The sequence below is a fragment of the Gorilla gorilla genome, chromosome 11 (assembly GCF_029281585.2).
Source record: "Gorilla gorilla gorilla isolate KB3781 chromosome 11, NHGRI_mGorGor1-v2.1_pri, whole genome shotgun sequence".
In the NCBI taxonomy this organism is placed as follows: Eukaryota; Metazoa; Chordata; class Mammalia; order Primates; family Hominidae; genus Gorilla; species Gorilla gorilla.
The window spans coordinates 73,171,650-73,194,329 of NC_073235.2; the positions used below are offsets into that span (position 1 = coordinate 73,171,650).

The 22,680-nt window shown below is 43.5% G+C and overlaps 1 long non-coding RNA gene across 5 annotated transcripts in view; it reads right to left on the minus strand.

Annotated features, from left to right (window-relative positions):
- LOC134756653 (uncharacterized) overlaps nucleotides 1-22,680 on the minus strand; it is a 95,233-nt gene that overhangs the window by 59,775 nt on the left and 12,778 nt on the right. For all 5 annotated transcript variants that reach the window (XR_010129607.1, XR_010129609.1, XR_010129608.1 and 2 more), the window contains exons 2-3: nucleotides 7,805-7,968; nucleotides 7,304-7,399 (exon numbers count right to left, since the gene is read on the minus strand). This is a non-coding gene — a long non-coding RNA (uncharacterized lncRNA). The remainder of the gene's footprint in view (nucleotides 1-7,303; nucleotides 7,400-7,804; nucleotides 7,969-22,680) is intronic.

Sequence of the window (22,680 nt, forward strand, 5' to 3'; positions counted from 1 at the left end):
CTTCAATTTAGGCTGGGGGGATGACCGGTAAGCATAATGAAAAAATCAACTACATGGTGTGTCTAAAGTTGCCAGACATCCTAGTTTGCTTCAGATAGCCTCAGACTGTAGACATTGCCCTGGCTCCTCTCATCCCAGGTTGATGACCCCTTTCACTCTCAGAAGGTCATATTTGATTAATAAATTGTATAGTCACTCTAAGTATGTTTGAAGTTAATAAGGATCATGGAAAGAAGGGAGAACAGAGGGTGGATTGCAATTTTAACAGGGTGGTCCAGGTGGGTCTGATCAGAGCAAGAGACATTTGAGCTAAGATTTGAAGGAGATGAGAGAATTGGCCAGAAGAATATGACTTTAAAAGTCTACATCCTTATTATAAAACATTGAAATAATACCAAAGTGTAAAAAGTTACCTCTCTTTCTTCCCTACTTAATTCTACTGTTAAACAGTTTCTTTTGCACTTTGGGAGGCCGACGCAGGCGGATCACAAGGTCAGGAGATGGAGACCATCCTGGCTAAAATGGTGAAACCCCGTCTATGCTAAAAATACAAAAAAAATTAGCTGGGCGTGGTGGCACGCACCTGCAGTCCCAGCTACTTGGGGGGCTGAAACAGGAGAATCGCTTGAACCTGCGGGGTGGAGGTTGCACTGAGCCAAGATTGCACCACTGCATTCCAGGCTGGGCAAAACAGTGAGACTCCATCTAGGAAAAAAAAAAAAAAACAGTTTCTTTTTCAGGCATATACAAGACTTTAAAACATAAGTTGTATCATATTGCATACCATATGGCAGTTTTAAAAGCAACAACTTGTTATGAAAACATCACATTCTACATCTTAAATATATACAATTTTATTTTAAAATAAAATAAAATGATTTAAAAAAATTTATTACCTCTCTATCTAAATCAAATATGCTCTAGTAAAAGAAGGGAGTGGGGCATTCTGGGGGAAAGGATGGGGAGGAGGAAGAGAAGGCTTAAACTTTTCTTGGTAATGGAGTTTATGCTAAGACTCAATGCATCTTGCAGGCTACAGCAAGTTTCTGTAAAACATACAGAGATAGGCCAGGCGCAGTGGCTCACGCCTGTAATGCCAGCACTTTGGGAGGCTGAGGTGGGTGGATCACAAGGTCAGGAGTTTGAGACCAGCCTGGCAACATGGTGAAACCCCATCTCTACTAAAAATACAAAAATTAGCTGGGTGTGGTGGTGGGCACCTGTAGTTCCAGCTACTCGGGAGGCTGAGGCAGGAGAATCCCTTGAACCTGGGAGACGGAGGTTGCAGGGAGCCAAGATTGTGCCACTGCACTCCAGCCTGGGCGACAGAGCAAGACTCTGTCTCAAAAACAAAAACAAAAACAAAAAACATGCAGAGATAGGCCAGGCGCGATGGCTCACACCTATAATCCCAACACTTTAGGAGGCCGAGGCGGGCAGATCACGAGGTCAGGAGTTCAAGAACAGCATGACCAACATGGTGAAACCCCATCTCTACTAAAAATACAAAAAAATTAGCCGGTAGTGGTGGCACACACTGTAATCTCAGCTATTCAGGAGGCTGAGGCAGGAGAATCACTTGAACCCGGGAGGCGGAGGTTGCAGTGAGCCAAGATCGCACCACTGCACTCCAGCCTGGGCAACAGAGCAAGACTCCATCTCAAAACAAAAAACAAAAAAAACTAAACAGGCCAGGTGCAGGGGCTCATGCCTGTAATCCCAGCACTTTGGGAGGCTGAGGTGGGTGGATAACCAGGTCAGGAGATCGAGATCATCCTGGCTAACATGGTGAAACCCCGTCTCTACTAAAAATACAAAAAATTAGCCAGGCATGGTGGTGGTTGCCTGTAGTCCCAGCTACATGGGAGACTGAGGCAGGAGAATGGCGTGAACCTGGGAAGCGGAGCTTGCAGTAAGCGGGGATCGTGCCACTGCACTCTAGCCTGGGCGACAGAGTGAGATTCCGTCTCCAAAAAAAAAATACAGAGATATTGACGATGACCACAAAGAATGCTTTAAGAATAACAGTATCTCTCCATGCAGAAGTTGAAGAATTTGATCATCTCACTAGCAGTGAAATCAGCAAAGAAATATTTGAGAGATTTCACTAACACCATGAATGCATTGGATTCATTTCTTTTCTTCACTGGGGTTCCCTTCTTTCTTTCCCCTGCAAACAGGGAAGAGGGTGGGTGTCATTGACATTATGGATGACTTTTTGTTTCTCCTCCTTCCTGACCCCTCCCCCACCCCATCTGAAGAGTGGGGCCATCATGATGTCACATTAAGCTAAGGATATCCGTAAGGATAAAAGGCTGGGTGGGTACAAGGTCATGATTTATAATAGAAACACTTCTCCATGACCAGCATATTGTAAGCTCCACTTGATCAAGTTAATGTCCTGGCAAGTTAAGTGTGTAATTTATTTCTTTGGGCGAAACTAGTCTTATAATAATGGTACACTTTATGTAAAATCTGTCAGCAGGCACTGAGTTAATAAAAAGACCATATCACCAAGACATTTATAGAACCAGATTCAGTACATCTTAGTAATTGAATCTTCCTTTGGTGATTTATTATTATTGTGAAGGCATATGGACTGATACTGGGTGTTCAGGACTTCAAAAATATCAGAATGAAAAGTAAAAAGATTCAATCTAGAATCTGGACCTTATGGCCTACCATGCACCAAGCATTATCTGGCCTTTTCCAAATAGTATCAGCATGTTCCCAAGTCTCTGGAGGATGAAACACCCAGGCTGAAACCATCACTTGTCAGTCCTGAGTTTAGGGTATGTAGACATAGCTTAATACCATAACTCAGAAAGAAGAGGGGAAAGCCTTTAGCAAATAGGATAAATCCTTGTTAAGTTAGAGCTAATTACACAGCATATATAAGACTTTCAGTGGTTTAAATTGAATTCCCTCTGAATTGTGAGGATCTTATTCATGAATAAGAGTCTGATTAGCTTTAGTAGCTTTTCCAAAGTATGTATTCAGGAAAATAAGACCTGCCCTCAGAGGCTGAGTCTAGCAACTCAGTCTCATAAAGCGATGTGTTTATTAGTTTGTAATGTAAGTCTATAAACTATAGTGTTTTTTGTTTTTGTTTTTGAGATAGGGTCTCACTCTGTTGTCCAGGTTGGAGTGTAGTGGTGCCATCACAGCTCACTGCAGCCTCGACCTCCTGGGCTCAGGTGATCCTCCTACCCAGCCTCCCGAGTAGTTGGGATTACGGGCACATGCCACCACGCCCAGCTAATTTTTTTATTTTCAGTACAGATGGAGTTTCGCCATGTTGCCCAGGCTGGTCTCAAACTCCTGGGCTCAAGTGATCTGCTTTGCCTAGGCCTCCCAAAGTGCTGGCATTTCAGGTGTGAGCCACCACTCCTAAACTACAACGTTTTTATTAGTGAATTAATTTTTCTTACAATAGTCCATTTTATATCAGATGATAATATTTTATATTGAATAAAATATCCTTTTCTTTTTTAAAAATTGTATCATTTAGGCCTTCCACAAAGTCAGACTACCCATCCACAGCACACACACTCATTCTCAAGTAATGAAATTGAACTGCACTATTATCATTATGCAAAGCTATGTAAAATAACACAAGTGCGTTAGGATGTATTTCACCCAGCTTTTGTCTATAGGAAAACCTGAGAAAAAAATGAAATGGGTGTCTATCCCTAATTCCTAACAGTAAACGTCCTTGCCTTTGGACCTTTCTGTGTTCTTGGACAGAGAGATCAAGGTGAAAAATATCAAGGAGTAAGAACAGACAAGGCTACGATGAAAGAAGTTTGCCAACCACCTGCCAGATGGGAAAATCCTTACAGATCATGAGCATCTGAATTGCCCAAGATTTTTTAGAGAGAGACATAAGTTATACATAGAAGATGAATTGCCTGAGCCTCTGAATCACAGATTCTCTAAGACCGCCTAATGTTATTTTTAAAAATGTATGAATACATACATCTTCATTTTTACTTTATAATCTGAGCTACAGAAAATTTACTACAGCATTATCATCCAGGCCTCATTACCTCTTGGTTAATTAGCTAACATTTGTAAAGTGCTTTGAAGATGAAAAGCATCATATAAATACTAAGAATTATTAGATAATATGAGGGGGAAATCATAAAATAGCTACATTGTTAACATTAATTTGTATTTTATCTGATTATCTTCTCCCTAGCATTTGACATTTAGGGCTGGACTATATATAAAGGCTGAGGAAGTTACAATGTCTACTACAGCTGCACTCAGGATTTCAACTAGCTGCAAATTAATACTTGCCAAAAAACAAGTTTCAAGCAGAAACAAATCAACTGTCCAGAGATCGCCACTTATACTGGTTAAAGTGTTAACTAGTTAAGCAAACAATTTGCCCCCCTCCGACACACCCACAGTTAAAGGGAAAGGTCTGTTAATCCAGAGACTATTAATAAACATTTCTACGTCAAGAAAACACAAAATATACTCATGAATAGTGAGCTCAGCCAGACCATTTTGGTGTGAAACATGGGATTCCACTTTGCACCCACGGTACAGTTGCAGATCCTGCTGCTGAGTAGCTCAGGGCGGTATATTATGCAGTGTTGACTGTTCCGGACATTTTGCTGTCATCAAAGTGAGTTAAACAAACTTTTCTGAAGCTGCAGTTCACCTCCCTGTCATCTCACCTCTCCCTTCCCCCAATCCCAAACGGACAGGACAGGCAAACCTGCCTTAGAAAGTCTTTGGCAGCCTGCCAGGGACTGATACAAGGAGGGAAAAAGCTATAGTAAAATATTATTTAAATATATGTATCATGAAAGCTTTCAATAAAACAGGAAGTAATAGATCAAGTACATTCAAAGTATTTGCAAACTGCTTAATTGGGTAAGGGCAAGTCAAACTCTTCTGATCACAGCAACTTCCTTATTGTAAAGCCCACTTCAGTGATACTGAAGTTAATCCCAAGTCCTGTTACAGGAAACGCATCCTTATTAAAGTAACATTAAGTGCTCCTTTTTTATTGATCTTTCCCTTCAGCTTAATGATAGAAACTTACTGATGTTTTAATAATAACCTCACAAGCTTTATCTCATTTTACTTTGCCTTGCTACTAAAAGATGCAGTGGAAACTAACTTAGCATAAACATTTTGCAGATGTCTTTAAAGGCCAGAGGGAGGTGAAAAAAAAAAGATTCAATTGAGCTGCATGTTAACAAAGATGGCTGAAAAACTAAAAGATAAAAGGGAGGCTCCAGTGTGAACATCAAAGAATTGTTAATGACAAGAAATACCATTAGGGTTAGCATCTCTTTTGTTTCAACCCTTTCACACCTGCAGTGTGTGGTGAGCTAAGCCTTTGTTCCAAAATCTGAATTACCTCCATTAGCATTTATAGAAAAATGGTTGCAAAACAACAGAAATGTACTTTTGATTCTCCCCCTTTGCTTGAAAAGTCAGAAATTAGCTAGGTATCTGTGGGTTTCCTTCTAGTTACTGGGTGTAACTATAGAGACTATAGAGGTGGAAGGTAATAGGTTGCAAATGAGTTTGGTTGAAATGTGAGAATAGCTTTGTAACTGAAAAACAGAAGTAATACCAGCAATGTGGAGAAGCTCACATAAGAAGATCAGACATTAGCAATAGCAAAATCAGAGCGTGAAATTCAGATTAGCCCTCCCCAGGCTGTGAGAGGAAGGGGGTATTGCAAGACTTGGCATGGCTAAAGGTGTAACCTGTTTTATTTGGCCCCTGAAAAATTTTAACAGATGGTGGGACCAGCTGTCTTTTTCAGCCATTTAATAAACTCTTCGGTGGTAACAGTTTGGAAAGTGGGGGTTTTTCGTTTTAGGCCAGAGGAGAAAATAAAGAAATCTGTCCTAAATTGTCTTTGCCAAGTAGTAAAGCCTGGAAACATTTTGAAAAGTTAAAGGCAAAAAAAAAAAAAAAAAAAAAAAATCTAACAGACTATACAGTTGTCATTATATTTTTTAAGAGAGCAGCAATAAAAACAAATCTGCCAAATAAGATGACTAAATACCGGCCAAATGCATTTTGTATCAATCTTCTAATCTGGGTTTTAAATTTTGGTCTTTTAAAAAGAGATGCCTGGTTATCCTGTTTAAGGCTTATTGGCAAATTAACAGCACTTTAAGGCAACTATCCACAGCAGCACAAAAAGAAGCAAACTAAACATTTATTACAAGTTAGTACTCATAAGATAAATACTTATTCATAATGAAGGGGTGAATTCCCTCCAATTTACATAATTAGTCTAAAATGGCATAGAACCCTCCTAATCATGTCACGTAAATTACAGAATCCAGGCCAGACCTCAGGGAATGTGGAAAATGCTCATGTCAACTTATTTTCAGAACAGGATCTAAGAGATTTTGCAATTTTGTAAAATTGGGCATTTTTTTCCCCACCAATAAAATGGCAACTCTCAATTATGAGAGAAAGAGTTTACTTACAAAGATTCTCTCCAATGGCTACAAACACAACTCCTCTTTTTGCAAATGTTCATGATTCCTGGCTGAGCAACAGCTACTTCCATGTGACAAAGCTTTGTTTGGCCCACAGGCCTATTATGGATACCAGATCTATATTGTCCCAAGTAAATTGCAACAGTAAAATGCAAACTCTTTTTAGGAGAGATTCAGACACCTTTTCAGACACCTCAGCCATTTGCAGCTTTCATTATGTGTAGCAAATCTCTTTTACTTAGATTCCAGCTTGCTTTCTTTCTGGACTGCTAGTGATGTTTGCTTCTGAAACAATTAGTAAAGTGTAGCTGGTTGAAGAAAGCATAATGAGTAATCCTACCTGGAATAAGCTATACAGTCATCAAGCTAGTTACCAGAATTCATAGAATGCCATTTCTAATTCCCCGACTGCCATGACAAATTGCAGTTCTTCTTTCAGGAACACTTTTTCTTTTTTTTTTTTTTTTGAGACGGAGTTTCACTCTTGTTGCCCAGGCTGGAGTGCAATGGCGTGATCTCGGCTCACCGCAACCTCCGTCTCCCGGGTTCAAGCAATTCTCCTGCCTCAGCCTCCTGAGTAGCTGGGATAACAGGCATGCGCCACCACCCCGGCTAATTTTTTGCATTTTTAGTAAAGACGGGGTTTCTCCATGTTGGTCAGGCTGGTCTTGAACTCCCGACCTCAGGTGATCCACCTGCCTCGGCCTCCCAAAGTGCTGAGATTACAGGCATGAGCCACCAGGCCCGGCCAGGAACACTTTCTCTAGTCTGTAACACCAGCTACCATTCATGCAACACGTTCTTACTGAGCACTTAACTATGCTTCAAGCACTGGGTCAGCAGCTGAAATATCACGGTGATCAAGACAAACAAGATCCCTGCTCTCTTGGAGCTTACACGGCCTCACGTCTTCACTGGATAAGGAATGAGAGAAAAGAGAAAGGCCATAAACATAAAGCCCTTCACAGCAGAATGTTTAGGATCGATCTATGCAACTTCAAAACTATCTAAATGACACAGATGAGTTTGACAACTAAATGTGGGGGAAGGGGACTTGCCCTCACTTCAGGAGGAGCAATGGAAGAGATTGCAAGTTCATCTTAGCAACGCTTAGCAAAGCACCTGGCTTTTTTATTGTAACATTTTTGTTTTCCAGTCACTGGTTTCAAACAGACGTCACAAGCCTCTCACTAGAAAGTATGATCATCTAGAAATTACATAAATCTAGAAATTGTATGCATTTCCTTACATATTGCAAAGTGCTTTACTAAATTTTGGGAATAGTTTCAAGGGGGAAAAATAAAGAAATTGAGCCTTACTTTATAGAAATAGAAGCATTAGCCAGGCATGGTGGTGTGTTCCTGTAATACCAGCCACTGGGGAGGCTGAAACAGAAGGATCGCTTGAACCTGGGAGGTGGAGGTTGCAGTGAGCCGAGATCGTGCCACTGCACTCCAGCCTGGGCAACAGAGTGAGACTTCACCTAAAAAAAAAAAAGAAGAAAGAAAGAAAGAAAGAAATAGAAACATTAACACTGAGTAAAAGCCAGGTTGATCTTGTGGCTAGAAGGCAGATACTTGCAACTATTTCTAGTCCCTACCTCCAAAACTTCAACACCTTTATATGAACCACTGCGGGTACCAAAGTCATTTAAAGACTGACAGCACAGTGGCCGGGCGCGGTGGCTCACACCTGTAATCCTGGCACTTTGGGAGGCCAAGGCGGGCAGATCACGAGGTCAGGAGATCAAGACCATCCTGCCTAACACGGTGAAACCCTGTCTCTACTAAAAATACAAAAAATTAGCCAGGCGTGGTGGCAGGCACCTGTAGTCCCAGCTACTCGGGAGGCTGAAGCAGGAGAGTGGCGTGAACCTGGGAAGCGGAGCTTGCAGTGAGCCGAGATCGTGCCACTACACTCCAGCCTGGGCGACAGAGCAAGACTCTGTCTCAGAAAAAAAAAAAAAAAAAAAAAAAAAAGACTGACAGCATGGCCAGGTGTGGTGGCTCATGTCTATAATCCCAACACTTTGGGAGGTCAAGGTGGGCAGATCACTTGAGGTCAGGAGTTCAAGACCAGCCTGGGCAAAATGGTAAAACCCCATCTCTACTAAAAATACAAAAATTAGCCAGGCATAATGGTGCACACCTGTAATCCCAGCTACTTGGGAGGCTGAGGCAGGAGAATCACTTGAACCTGGCAGGTGGAGGTTGCAGTGAGCTGAGATCCCGCCACTGCACTCCAGCCTGGGCGACAGAGTGAAACTCCATCTAAAATATATATATATATATATATATATATATATATATAAAATAAAATAAATAAATAAATACTGACAGCAATTCTACCAGATTTTCCAGAATGTGGAAATAGAGTTTGCCCTGAACACAAGAGAAAAATGAGGAAATTCATGTGAAGTCAACTAAACCTGTGCTGGAAAATTTATCTGTTTCCCTGTAGGGTATTAACCTTTTATTTTTCTTTCAGTATCATCAATCAACAGGTCATCTGGGCTTAGTGAACATGGGATTCAGGACTAGTTGCCAGCTTTAATGTTTTCAGGTCAACAAAGTTAGGATCCCTGTCTGTCTGCAAGGCAAGTGCTCTAGAAATTGCTGCCTTGGCCAAGGTCTTAGATACCTATGTACAGGACACTGTCTGCTGTGGCTGGCCATGTCACCTTCACAGTGCCAGGCAGGTCACCAGCAGTGGTCACGGCCCAAGCAGCAACTAGTAGAGTAGCCCATAGAAAGGCAGCAACCCCTGGCCGGGCACCGTGGCTCATGTCTGTAATCCCAGCACTTTGGGAGGCAGAGGCAGGCGGATCACCTGAGGTCAGGAGTTCAAGACCAGCCTGGCCAACATGGGGAAACCCCGTCTCTATTAAAAATACAAAATTAGCTGGATGTGGTGGCAAATGCCCGTAATCCCAACTATTCAAGAGGCTGAGGCAGGAGAATAGCTTGAACCCTGGAGGAGAAGGCGAAGGTTGCGGTGAGTCGAGACCACGCCATTGCACTCCAGGCTGGGCAACAAGATCAAAACTCTGTTTCAAAAAAATAAAAAAAAAAAAAAGAGATAGAAAAAGAAAAGAAAAGCAGCAATCCCTAAGAATAATCTCAGTGACACCTAAGTAGCAATCTGATAACAGACTAAGTTCACATATTTACCCTGTCCCTAATGTCTCGCATAAATAAATGCTATATTTGACATCAATTTTTTTTTTTTTTTTTTTACTAAAAAGTCTCTTCTGAGATGGTAAACTATAACATTCCTAGCAAAGACAAAAGCAATATTTTACTCTAATGGAAAGCAGGAATGATGAAATAATAAAGCCCATTAAAAGATGGTAAATAAATATTGGCCTATAAATTTCCTTAGGATTGTTGAAAAATATCGTTAATTTCAGAACTCTCTAAATATCCAGGAAACTGCAATTTAGAAAACAGTGCAAGAACCCTTTATATTTATATTAGGCATTTTGTAATAGGTTAAATTCTTTGCTTAAATTATATAATCAGTTAACAGTTGAATTCTTAACATTTAAAGGAACGGTTTAATAAATTAGTAGTACATGTGAAAATTAAATTGTTTCCAGTTTCATTGCTATAATTATAAAAATTCAAAAGGGATTGAGTACTTGACAAAATAACTCTTAATTTCACTAACATTGTTCAAAACACATTTATTGAATATTTGCTATGTGCCAGGTACCATTTATCTGGTACAAAGAGCCCCAGAAAAATACCAAAAATGACAGGGAAGGAAAAAAAGAAAAAAGGAGGGGGGAAAATCAAGAAAGAAAGAGGATATTTACTGCTCAATGTTAAAACACACTATAAAATTACAAAAATAAGAGCATTTTGCTGGCACCAGAATAGACAGAGAGATAGAACAGCAAAGATATGAAATAAACACAAGTATATCTTCATATTTCTTACGATACAAGTGAAATTTCAAATCAGTCCAGAATAATTCAATACATGGCATTGAAAAAAATTAAACTTTCAAAAAAAATACAGTTGAGTCCTTGTCAAAAACTGTGAGGGCCTCGGGCTTTTTACCTACTTGCAAACTACCAAGTTAGCCTGCTGTAGTTTCACAGATATTGGCAGAAGGTACAAGACTTTTGGGTCAGAGACAAAATGGCAGTAGCAGCAGCCTGGAGGTCAACGTTTACACTGGCTCCCTGAGCCCCCATTTCCCACAGGGTGATGTGAAGAGGGCCAGATGCTGCCTGCAGGCAGTGGGGTGGATTACAGGACAGGAATCCCAAGCTGAAGGAGCTATGCTCTTTTGTAATGGGCAGTATGCCTGCTTGATCTTTGCCACTGATCTTTATTACATGCATAAGCCACCAACCTGCTCTCTGCTCCTAAGAGGAAACCATCTCTGTTTTCCAAGGCTGTTCACTATACACACTCTGAAAAGATAGTTGAGGTCGAAGCAGTGCCTTTGCTCAGAAAACATGCAGCAACACCAGAGACATGGAGAATTGTCCCCCCGCAATGGCCATTAACTAGTGCTTTATTTTAAAAGAATTCTAGATAGATTAAAGAAAGAGTTGAATATAAGAAGAACAGGGTGCATGGGCCTGTAATCCCAGCTATTTAGGAGGCTGAGACAGGAGGATTGCTAGAGTCCAGGAATTCAAGACTAGCCTGGGCAACATAGTGAAACCCTGAGAAAGAAAAGAGAGAGGAGAGGAGAGGAGAGGAGAGGAGAGGAGAGGAGAGGAGAGGGGAGGGGAGGGGAGGGGAGGGGAGGGGAGGGGAGGAAAGAGGGAGGGGAGGAAAGAAGGAGGGGAGGAAAGAAGGAGGGGAGGAAAGAAGGAGGGGAGGGGGGGGAAGGAGAGAGGAGGGAAGGCAAGTTGAGGCGAGGCGGGGCGGGGCAAGGCAATAGAAAAACTAGGAGAAAATATATATGAACGTATCCATGCTTCTCAGGCAGGGAGACCTTTCTAAGCATAACATCAAAGACAACTTAAAGGAAAAAATCATAATGTATTTTACTACATAAAAATTTAAAACCTGCTCATGTCAAAGACACCATAAAATAAATTGCACTGAGGGAATGGAGTTATTGTTTAATGTGTACTGAGTTTCAGTTTGGAAAGATGAAAAAGTTTTGGAAATGGGTATCAGTGATGATTTCCCAACAATGTTAATATATTTAATGTCACTGAATTGTACACTTAAAAATGTTTAAAATGATAAATGCTATATATATTTTACAATAAAAATGTTGTAAAATATTAAATTGCACCAATAAGCTGGAAAGAAAATTTGTTGCATATAGGATAAAGACTAATAGCCCTACTATTTCTTTATTCAACGAATATGTATTGACTGCTATGATGCATTAGGAATATGATGGAAATCAAGACATCATGGTCTTGCCTTCAAGGACAATAATGAGCTTCTACAAGCTATTAAGAACAAGAAAAACATCCCAATAAAAAAATAAAGAGGCCGGGCGCGGTGGCTCACGCCTGTAATCCCAGCACTTTGGGAGGCCGAGGCGGGCGGATCACGAGGTCAGGAGATCGAGACCATCCTGGCTAACACAGTGAAACCCCGTCTCTACTAAAAAATACAAAAAATTAGCTGGGCGTGGTGGCGGGCGCCTGTAGTCCCAGCTACGCGGGAGGCTGAGGCAGGAGAATGGCGTGAACCCGGGAGGCGGAGCTTGCAGTGAGCCGAGATCGCGCCACTGCACTCCAGCCTGGGCGACAGAGCGAGACTCCGTCTCAAAAATAAATAAATAAAGAAGAGAGGCATACACAGGTAGTTCACAAAATAATACAAATGGATACATATGAAAAAGTGTTCAGGCCAGGCACAGTGGCTCACACCTGTAATCCCAGCTGAGTGAGGGGGGCTGAGTGAGGCAGGAGAATCGTTCCAGCCCGGGAGATGGTGGTTGCACTGAGCCGAGATGGCACCACTGCACTCCCGCCTGGGCAACAGGAGTAAAACCCTGTCTCAAAAAAAAAGAGCCAGGCACGGTGGCTCACGCCTGTAATCCCAGCACTTTGGGAGGCCAAAGCGAGTGAATCACGAGGTCAGGAGTTTGAGACCAGCCTGGCCAATATGGTGAAACCCTGTCTCCACTAAAAATACAAAAATTAGCCAGGTGTGGTGGCGGGCGCCTGTAGTCCCAGCTCCTTGGGAGGCTGAGGCAGAAGAATCGCTTGAACCTGGGAGGCAGAGGTTGCAGTGAGCCGAGATTGCACCACTACCTCCAGCCTGGGCAACAGAGCCAGACTCCATCTCAAAAAATAAAAAAAAAAGAAAAAGTGTTCAACCTCACTAGTAGTAAAATAGAAATTACAAACAAAATACCATTTTACTTTCAGAATAGCAGTTTTTTCCTTAAAGTGCTCAGTGTTGGTGAGGATACCGGGAAATGGGTACTACCCAAGTCAGCTGAAGTTCATGAATCGGCATGAAGTTCCTGGCCTGCACCCAGAGTGAATACATCAGAAACCTGAAAACCATGCTTACTTCTTGCCCAGCTATTCCCTAATAGGAAGGCGTCCTGGGAGAATGGTCTGAGATACATACAAAATGTTCTTTGCAGCACTGTATATAATACCCCCCCAAAAAAAAAACACTGGAAACAATTTAAATATTCAAAGGTAGGGCATTAATTAGGTAACTATGTTGCCACCATTCAATGGTATAATAGTCTTTTTCTTTTTTCTTTTTTTTTTTTTTTTGAGATAGAGTCTCGCTCTGTCGCCCAGGCTGGAGTGCTCTGGCGCCATCTCGGCTCACTGCAAGCTCCGCCTCCCGGGTTCACGCCATTCTCCTGCCTCAGCCTCCCGAGAAGCTGGGACTACAGGTGTCCGCCATCATGCCTGGCTAATTTTTTTTTTTTTTTTTTTTTTTGTATTTTTAGTACAGATGGGGTTTCATTGTGTTAGCCAGGATGGTCTCGATTTCCTGACCTCGTGATCCGCCCACCTCGGCCTCCCAAAGTGCTGGGATTACAGGCGTGAGCCACCGTGCCCAGCCGGAATAATGTCCTTAAAATGGCTCAAAAAGGTAGAAAAAGAAGCCTGGCTATTAAAAAAAATACAAAACGACACTATTTTTATTTTTCAATTAAGCCTAAGTAGCCATGAAAATATTAGAGAGTTATACTAGAAAGTTGGCAATGTTTGTCTTTGTGCATTGAACATTTAATAGTTGTTGTGGCCGGGTGCGGTGGCTGACGCCTGTAATCCCAGCACTTTGGGAGGCCAAGGCAGGCGGATCACAAGGTCGAGAGATCGACGAGACCATCCTGGCCAACATGGTAAAACCCCGTCTCTGCCAAAAGTAGAAAAATTAGCTGGGCATGGTGGCACACACCAGCAGTCCCAGCTACTCAGGAGGCTGAGGCGGAAGAATCGCTTGAACCCGGGAGGCAGAAGTTGCAGTGAGCCGAGATCATGCGACTGCACTCCAGCCTGGGTGACAGAGTGAGACTCTGTCTTAAAAAGAAAAAGGTGACAGAGTGAAACTCTGTCTTTAAAAAAAAAAAAAAAAAAAAAAAAAGCACAGAACAAGCGGTTCTAGTTTCAGAGAAGGCAGGGCCGGCCCAAGATCCTCTCCTTCAGGCTCCCTCACCCCCAATACCCCGAGGCACCTCTGCTGAACCCTAAGCCTTTAAGCAAGTTAAAACCTCCACATAATCTTCCAGAAGACAGATTTATAAAACAGAATAGCAGTTTATTGTCAGTAGGAAAATCTAAGCAAACTCTGAGAAGATCAAGCTAAGATGACTGGGGAGGTCGCCGGGCGTGGTGGCTCACACCTGTAATCCCAGCACTTTGGGAGGCTGAGGCAGGTGGATCACCTGAGGCCGGGAGTTCGAGACCAGCCTGACCAACATGGAGAAACCCGGTCGCTACTAAAAATACAAAATTAGCCGGGCGTGGTGACACATGTCTGTAATCCCAGCTACTCGGGAGGGTGAGGCAGGAGAATCGCTTGAACCCAGGAGGCGGAAGTTGCGGTGAGCAGAGATCTCATTATTGTACTTCAGCCTGGACAACAAGAGCGAAACTCCATCTCAAAAAAAAAAAAAAAAAAAAAAAAAAAAGATGACTGGGGAGGATGAGGTCAATAGAGGAGCTGTAGGCACATTTCTCAAAGTGCTGGGTGAGAACCCCTGCATGACAACCACACAAGCCAAGTCAAGTGCCTTGTGGCTACATGAAAGGAAGTTGGGGGTATGAGTCTCCAAGGTAGGGCCTGGGAGTCTGCATGGAGACACACTCTCCAAGGAGGGGGCTGTTGCAAGGGAGAGGGTGTGGACTGACAAAGTCCTCATGTATCAGCTCCATCACCTAGTCTCCTACAAGGCAGGACAGGTTGTCTCAGGCCAGCTGAGCACCATTTTCTCATGACTGACAAATGCTTCTTCATTCAAGATTGTTTCTGATATTTTACCTTCATCACCATGATCATCTGACCTTACAACATTGTTTCAGAGCACAGGAAACACCAATAATTAAAATACTGCTAATCCCGAATGAGTCACCTGTTTAGCTGAGAGTTGGGAGAAACATCAGTCCCATCAGTCACATTTGCCAATCATTTATGAGAATAGTTGGAGAGATTTCCGAAGATGCAACATTCATACATGCAAAACTTCATCCATACTTATGTTATTTCCAATTCAGAGAGAGATATTTCCTTCTTATGCTCCTAATTTTGGAGATACACTCTACTTAGGGTCTGAAAATCTCTATATATTAATAAAAATCAACACTTTAAATCTGAACTCCTCATAGAAAACAAGAAGAAGATAATTTAAAAATCCTTTCTTGGCTGGGCGTGGTGTCTCATGCCTGTACTCCTAGCACTTTGGGAGGCCAAGGCAGGCAGGTCACCTCAGGTCAGGAGTTTGAGACCAGCCTGGCCAACATGGCAAAATCTCATCTCTACTAAAAATACAAAAATTAGCCGGGCATGGTGGCGGGCACCTGTAATCCCAGCTATTTGGAAAGCTGAGGCTGGAGAATCATTTAAACCCAGGGGGCAGAGGTTGCAGTAAGCCAAGATCACGCCACTGCACGCCAACCTGAGCAACAGGAGCAAAACTGCATCTCAAAAAAAAAAAAAAAAAGATAAAAATAAATCCTTTCTTTACCAGCACTCTTTGATTAAAATAAAAACTTCTAAAGAAAAGGTAATGTCCATGGCACTGATTTATTTCATTTCTGACAGCAGAATTCAGGGCCTAAAACTTTGCATTAATTACATTATTCTTTTGATAATACAAGCGATGCATCTGATTCTTTGAAACAGTTGTGGCCAGATGGAAGTACTGTGTGAATATGACAGCAGCTATGCAAGTTGTTGGATTGACTGCTCTGGGGACCAGAACTTGAGATTTCTCTGCAAAACAGAGCATAAGCAAAAGTGAAGGTTTTAACTCTAGGCGCCCACTCTCTGTCACTGAGCCTCAGCCCTGTCCTGCTGAGGCCACCAGCTCCAGGTGGAAGAGCAATTTGGTCTCCTCTCGACTTAATACTCTCCTGTCTGTGGAGGCCTCACCAAGGGTGCCAATTCTAAGGATGTCACTGAGTTTCAAACACCTGTCCACTAGGAACTGGACTCATACCCCCAACTTCCTTTCATGTAGCCACAAGACAGACATCAGATGGTGACGACTTCTGGTCCCGCCTGAACAGATCAGTTACACAGTGTCCAATAGCTCCCTGCTACAGCGTCACTATTTTCTGGATATTTATCTGGCTGTGGAATTTTAAATCCAGACTAAAATAGCAAGCAAAATCTTCAGCGAGCCTTGCCAGAATCATAGGCAACATGACTCTGCTTTCCTTCTATTTGATTCCCACAGCATTCCTTTATGCTCATTGTATTTTTTGTGCGTTTTAAAAATGTAATTGACATTAATTTTGTGCATTGCTCTAAGTCCTTTACATTTAGGAACTGTTTTAATCCTCATAACCCTATAGGGTAGATATTGTGATTATGCCTATTTTGTAGATGAGAAAATAAGGCACAGAGAGAGAGGTTAAGTGTCCAAAGTCACAAAGTAGGAAGTGCAGAGGCTGGGATTCACCCCCAGGGAGTCTGCCTCCAGAACCTGTGCCTAAGGTATAACACCAACTGTCCACATTTTGCATATCACTAAAGCTAGGTGCAGAGAGGTTATGGCACTCACACCGCTTGACCTTGCCTCTGCCAACTGAAGCCCAGACTTGCTCAGCTCCTACCACCTTAGTGAGGCCTGTGGTGGTAACCTTGTGCACGTCCTCCCAGGCTGTATAGTGTTTCCCTCCGAGTGCTCGCTGTCAACCTGACAGCTGGAAGCCCCTAGCAGGGAGAAGTCAGTGACCACTCAAGGCTCTGCCTTCTACTCAGGCTTCCTTAGCCTCCACTGCCCTGAGTAAGGAGCAAACCAGGACTTTCTCAGGGAACTCACTGGGAGTGAAATCCTCTCCCGCCACACACACTAACGGGACCCTGGGGTCATTCATTTGTTCATCCATTCATCATCTGTTTAATGAGGACCTACTATCAAGCACTATGCTAAGTACCAGATAAAATATGAGCAAGACACACATCCCTGCCCCCAAGGAGCACACAGTGCACATATAGATGGAGACAGACACAAAAAGAGGCAACTTCAATATCCAGGAGGAAGTGTCATAAAAGGAACAGCCACACTAGGGTGTTGTGGAGCACAGCAAAGGGGCTAAAACCAACAGAAGTTTCTCAGGAGGAAGTGGCGCCCACCCTCAGACTTCAGCCCCCTCAAAGTTTCATGATATACGAGTTAATGAAAGCTTGCACGTAGAACCCCAGGTGATTATTGCAATAGCCACTGAGGAGTTTTAGGCCAGGAATCAACAAGACATAAGTTCAGTTTCCAACACAATAATAATAAGCACTAGCACTTACTGAGCTGTGTTCTAAGTATCTATGTGCGTTATATTCACTGCATGCTCACAACAATACAATGAGCTGCCAGGCGCGGTGGCTCACGCCTGTAATCCCAGCACTTTGGGAGGACGAGGTGGGCAGATCACCTGAGATCAGGAGGTCAAGAGCAGCCTGGCCAACATGGTGAAACCCCATCTCTACAAAAACACACAAAAAAATTAGCCAGGCATGATGGTGGGTGCCTGTAATCCCAGCTACTTGGGAGGCTGAGGCAGGAGAAGTGCTTGAACCCAAGAGGTGGAGGTTGCAGTGTGCCGAGATCACACCATTGCACTCCAGCCTGGGGGACAGAGCGAGACTCCATCTCAAAAAAAAAAAAAAACCAATACAATGAGGTTGGTGTTGCTGCCCACTTTATAGATGAGTGGCAGCACGCAGGCTCTTATTTACTCTGATACACTCCCTGCCACACAGCACAAGCTCACACAAGGGATTTAAAAAATGTTTGGGACATTTGGTATTCAAATATCTATGTTTTCACTTCCCCACCTAGTCCAAGGGTTCTTAGCCCTGCTTCTCATTGGAATCACCGGAGAAGCTTTCAAAAAAAATGAAACAGGTGTGGTGGCTCACACCTGTAATTCCAGCACTTTGGGAGGCCAAGGCAGGCGGATCACGAGGTCAGGAGATCGAGACCATCCTGGCTAACATGGTGAAACTCCGTCTCTACTAAAAATACAAAAAATTAGCCGGGCATGGTGGCGGGTGCCTGTAGTCCCAGCTAGTCAGGAGGCTGAAGGGGGAGAATCGCTTGAACCCGGGAGGCGGAGGTTGCAGTGAGCCAAGATGGAGCCACTGCACTCCAGCCTGGGCAACAGAGCAAGACACCATCAAAAAAAAAAAAAAGAAAGAGAGAGAGAGAAAGAAAGAAAGAGAGAGAGAGAGAGACAAAGAAAAGAAAGAAAAAGAGAGAGGAGAGAGAGAGAGAGAAAGAAAGAAAGAGAGAGAGAGAAAGAAAGAAAGAAAGAAAAAGAAAGAAAGAAAGAAAGAAAGAAAGAAAGAAAGAAAGAAAGAAAGAAAGAAAGAAAGAAAGAAAATGTGCATGAATGTTTATAACAGCTTTATTTGTAATAGCCCCAAGCTGGAAACATGGGGACATTTGGTATTCGAATATCTACATTTTCACTTCTCCACCTAGACCAAGGTTGTCCCAATATGCCCATCAGTAGGTTAATGGGTAAACTGTAGCAGCTCTGTACAATGGAACACTGTGCAGCAATAACAAGGCCCAAAGGACAGATGCACACAACTTTGAACAGCTTGCAGGGAATTATATTCAGTGAAAAGAGCCTGTCTCAGAAGGTCACATGCTGGAAAATCCGTTTGTATGACATCCTCAAAATGATAAAATTAGAGAGATGAAGAACAGATTAGCATTGCCAGGGGTTAGGGATGGTGGAACATGGAGAGTGGGTACGACTATAGAGGGTAAAGGGGCAGCAGGAAGGAGTCTTGCAAAGATGGAATAGTCTGGATCCTGACCGCAGTGGTGGTTACACAACACAACAAAACAACAAAATTGCATGTGTCATAAAATGGCAGGAACTATACACAGTGCACAAACGCCGATGTTGTATTTTTTGGTTTGTTTTTTTTTTTTTTGAGACAGAGTCTTGCTCTGTCTCCCAGGCTGGAGTGCCGTGGTGCGATCTTGGCTCACCACAACCTCTGCCTCCCAGGTTCAAGCGATTGTCCTGCCTCAGCCTCCTGAGTAGCTGGGATTACAGGCACCCGCCACCACACCTGGCTAATTTTTGTGTTTTTAATAGAGACAGGGTTTTGCAGTGTTGGCCAAGCTGGTCTCGAATTCCTGACCTCAAGCGATCTGTCCACCTCAGCCTCCCAAAGTGCTGGGATTATAGGCATGAGCCACTGCACCCAGCGACGTCCTGGTTTTAATATCGTACTATAGATACGTCAGATGTAATCACTGGGGGAGCCTGAATGAAGGATACGTGGGACATCTCTATTTTTGCAACTTCCTACAAATCTGTAATTATTTCAAAATAAAAGTATATTTTAAAAAGCCCATGCCTGAGCCTCACAGATTCTGATTTAATTAGTGTGGGTGGGGCCTGGGTGGCATTAGGTTTGAAAAGCTCCCCAAATAATTCTCACCTACAGCCAGAGTTAAGCACCCCTGTGGGAATCCCTAAAGATGGAGACACTCTTTTGAGTTGAGATGTTGTCTTCAAAAGCCTCTGATAGAATGCACGAGGCCGTTTATGAGGTTCCTAGCTGTCACCTGGCAGAGGACAGACCACTGAGAGGCCGGGACCCCAGACATATCCACATTACTTACGGGGGTTGGGGACCGTGGGGGGTGTCCTACAGCAGGAGGTGTGATCAGCAATCAGCAGCGTCAATCAGCGTCAAGCAGCACTGGTTTGGCCGTGCTCCTTGCTGGTGTTGCCTGCGGAAGTCAGAGCCCAGATGCCCACAGAGGGATCCCAGCTCCTGCATTAAGACCTTTTTCCCGCTGGATGTGATGGTTCATGCCTGTAATCCCAACACTTTGGGAGACCAAGGCGGGCTGATCACTTGAGGTTGGGAGTTGGAGACCAGCCTGACCAACATGGAAAAACCCCATCTCTACTAAAAATACAAAATTAGCCGGGCGTGGTGGCGCATGCCTGTAATCCCAGCTACTCAGGAGGCTGAGGCAGGAGAGTCGCTTGAACCCCATGAGGTGGAGGTTGCGGTGAGCTGAGATGGCACCATTGCACTCCAGCCTGGGCAACAAGAGCAAAACTCCGTCTCAAAAAAAAAAAAAAAAAAAAAAAAAAAAGGACCTTTCTCCCCCTCCTGGAAGCCCTAGTCACCAGGTCCAGTTTCAGGGCCTTTTCTATTTACTCTCTTACCATAGCCTCGTAGAAAGGGTCGCTGAGTCCCAGATGGCCAACACTGATTTGCTGGGTGATAAGCCGTCTCCAGAACAGTCTCATGCACAAAGGTACCACCTTGTACCCCATGTATGTGAACGTTTTCAAAGGGGTTATTCAATTGGTATTAAGAGCAGGTCAAAAAATCCACCGCTGATTCTTGGCAGCCGGCAGCTCAGGTTTCTGCTGGAAGTCTCCAAGAACTCCAAAAGAGTCTCAAATCAAGGAGGGAAATAGACATTGGGTGTCTGAAGCCTCCAGCTTCCCTGAGACTGCTCATCAGATGGAAGCCACGTGTGCTCCCACGTTAGCAGAGTGGCCACCCACGGAGCTGCCTGGGCAGCTGCAGAGCAGCCCTGGAATGAATGTTCTGGTCGCTGCATCTGGGTGAGTGGCAGACTTCCTGGCCGCCTCTTTCTCTTTTTTATAGCCTCTTGGCTGCCAGTGTGCAGAGATGTTCTGGCAGCTGGGGACCTGCCTTGGGGCAGGCTTGGGGTCAGGGTCCTGATGAGTGGCTTTGTTCTCTTAAACACTATTGTCATCTGACACACCTATTACTGTGAATAACTTGCTAATTTTGGCCAAAAAAAAAAACAAGTTCTTAGACAATCTGCAGTAATGTGTCTTTTTATGTCGGTCAGGGGAGTATTTTCCTGCCTCCTCTTTGATATGGAAATGAGCCTGATAAGTTCATAGGCAGCCAGGAGCTGAACAGAGGAGAGAAAGAAAATTGTGTCCATCATAAAGGTGGCTTCTGCTCTCTTCTGCAAGTCTCTGAAGAATTAGTTCTCAGAAAACGAAGTCTCTCAAAATAAATGAACATCCAAATTAAGGTTTCCATGGGTGTGTGTGAGTACATTCTGGGTGTCTATAAAACACACATATTATGTGTTGCCTGATACTGCTATTCACGAATCATCTGAGACAAAGCTTCCTTGTTAAAGAAACTAACTGGGTTAAGAAAATAAAATCATCATAAATCATGCAAATCTAATCTATGGATTCACATTCATATTGTCTGGCCACAGCAGGTCTGCCACCCAGGCCTACCACCACTGCAGACAAATGAGGCTGAGATCAAGCCACAGTGCAGGTGTCTTTGATTTGGCTTCCCCCGTGGTTCCCTCCTGCATGAATACAGTAGCTCCCTTTTTAGCAATCCAGCAACCCACCTGTTCCGCTCACTCTCCTTCCCAGAAGTTTCTGATAAAATCACTTACACTTGTTGAAGGTTGGTTGATTATACTCTAAAGGGCCAGAGTGCCAATCAATCTGTTACCTCAGCAAGGCATGTGTAATTTAAGACTTCTCTCCACTGCCTGAAAGCCACTGTCCTACTTTCAGGTATTTCAAGCATCAGTGGACAGGTAGGAGTGGGGGACACTAGAGAATTCCATGCTTTTTCACTAAACTTAGCTTATTGAAGGAGGTGGGCCTGAAGTAAATAGGATTTAGCTGCTATAGGGCAAGAGTAATTTTTATTCACTAGCACTTAAAAAGATTTTTTTTAGTTTTTGGAGATAAGGTTGCTCTGTCCCCTAGGCTGAAATGCAGGGGGCATGATTATAGCTCACCGTGCTCTCCAACTCCTGGGCTCAAGGGATCCTCCCATCTCAGCCCTCCGTAGTAGCTGGGACTACAGGCATGTGCCACCACACCCAGCTAACTTTTTAAATTTTTGTTGAGACAGAGTTTTATTACATTGCCCAAGCTGTTCTCAAGCTCCTGATTTCAAGTGATCCCCCTGCCTGGGCCTCCCAAAGTGCTAGGATTATAGGCGTGAGCCACAGAGCCAGGTCACTAGCACCTTTATAAAGCCTGGGTCTTCCACCGTCGCTAAGTTCCCATCCTTCCCTCCTCTCCTGATTTTCTCTCCCTTTAACTTCTCCCTTCCCCATATCAGTCTTTCCTCTACCCCCATCCCCTCCTTATATTCTAACCCCTCCCCTGGCTCGCTGCCCCACATCCCCAGGTGCACATTGTGTTGTCCTGCACAACCAAGGCTATTTTCCCTTCTCTCTAATGCTATTTTAAACCCTGTAATCTTTCTTTTTGGATTACCTGTAGTGCAGCCCCTCATCTCCTGCTGTGGCAGAAAAAGTACTTGCTCTGAGACCCTGGCTTCTGACCGAGGCATCTACACTATACTAACCTGTGGGGTGGCTTTCTATGAGTAACTTCTCTGGCCCTCAAATTGCATTTCCATGTCTATCTCTAGCCTAGTTCTGCTTTGCCTCAGCCCCAAAGGCACTTATTTATTTATTTATGTTTATTTATTTAAGTTTGTATTTTTCGTAGAGACGGGGTTTCACCATGTTTGCCAGGCTGGTCTCAAACTCCTGACCT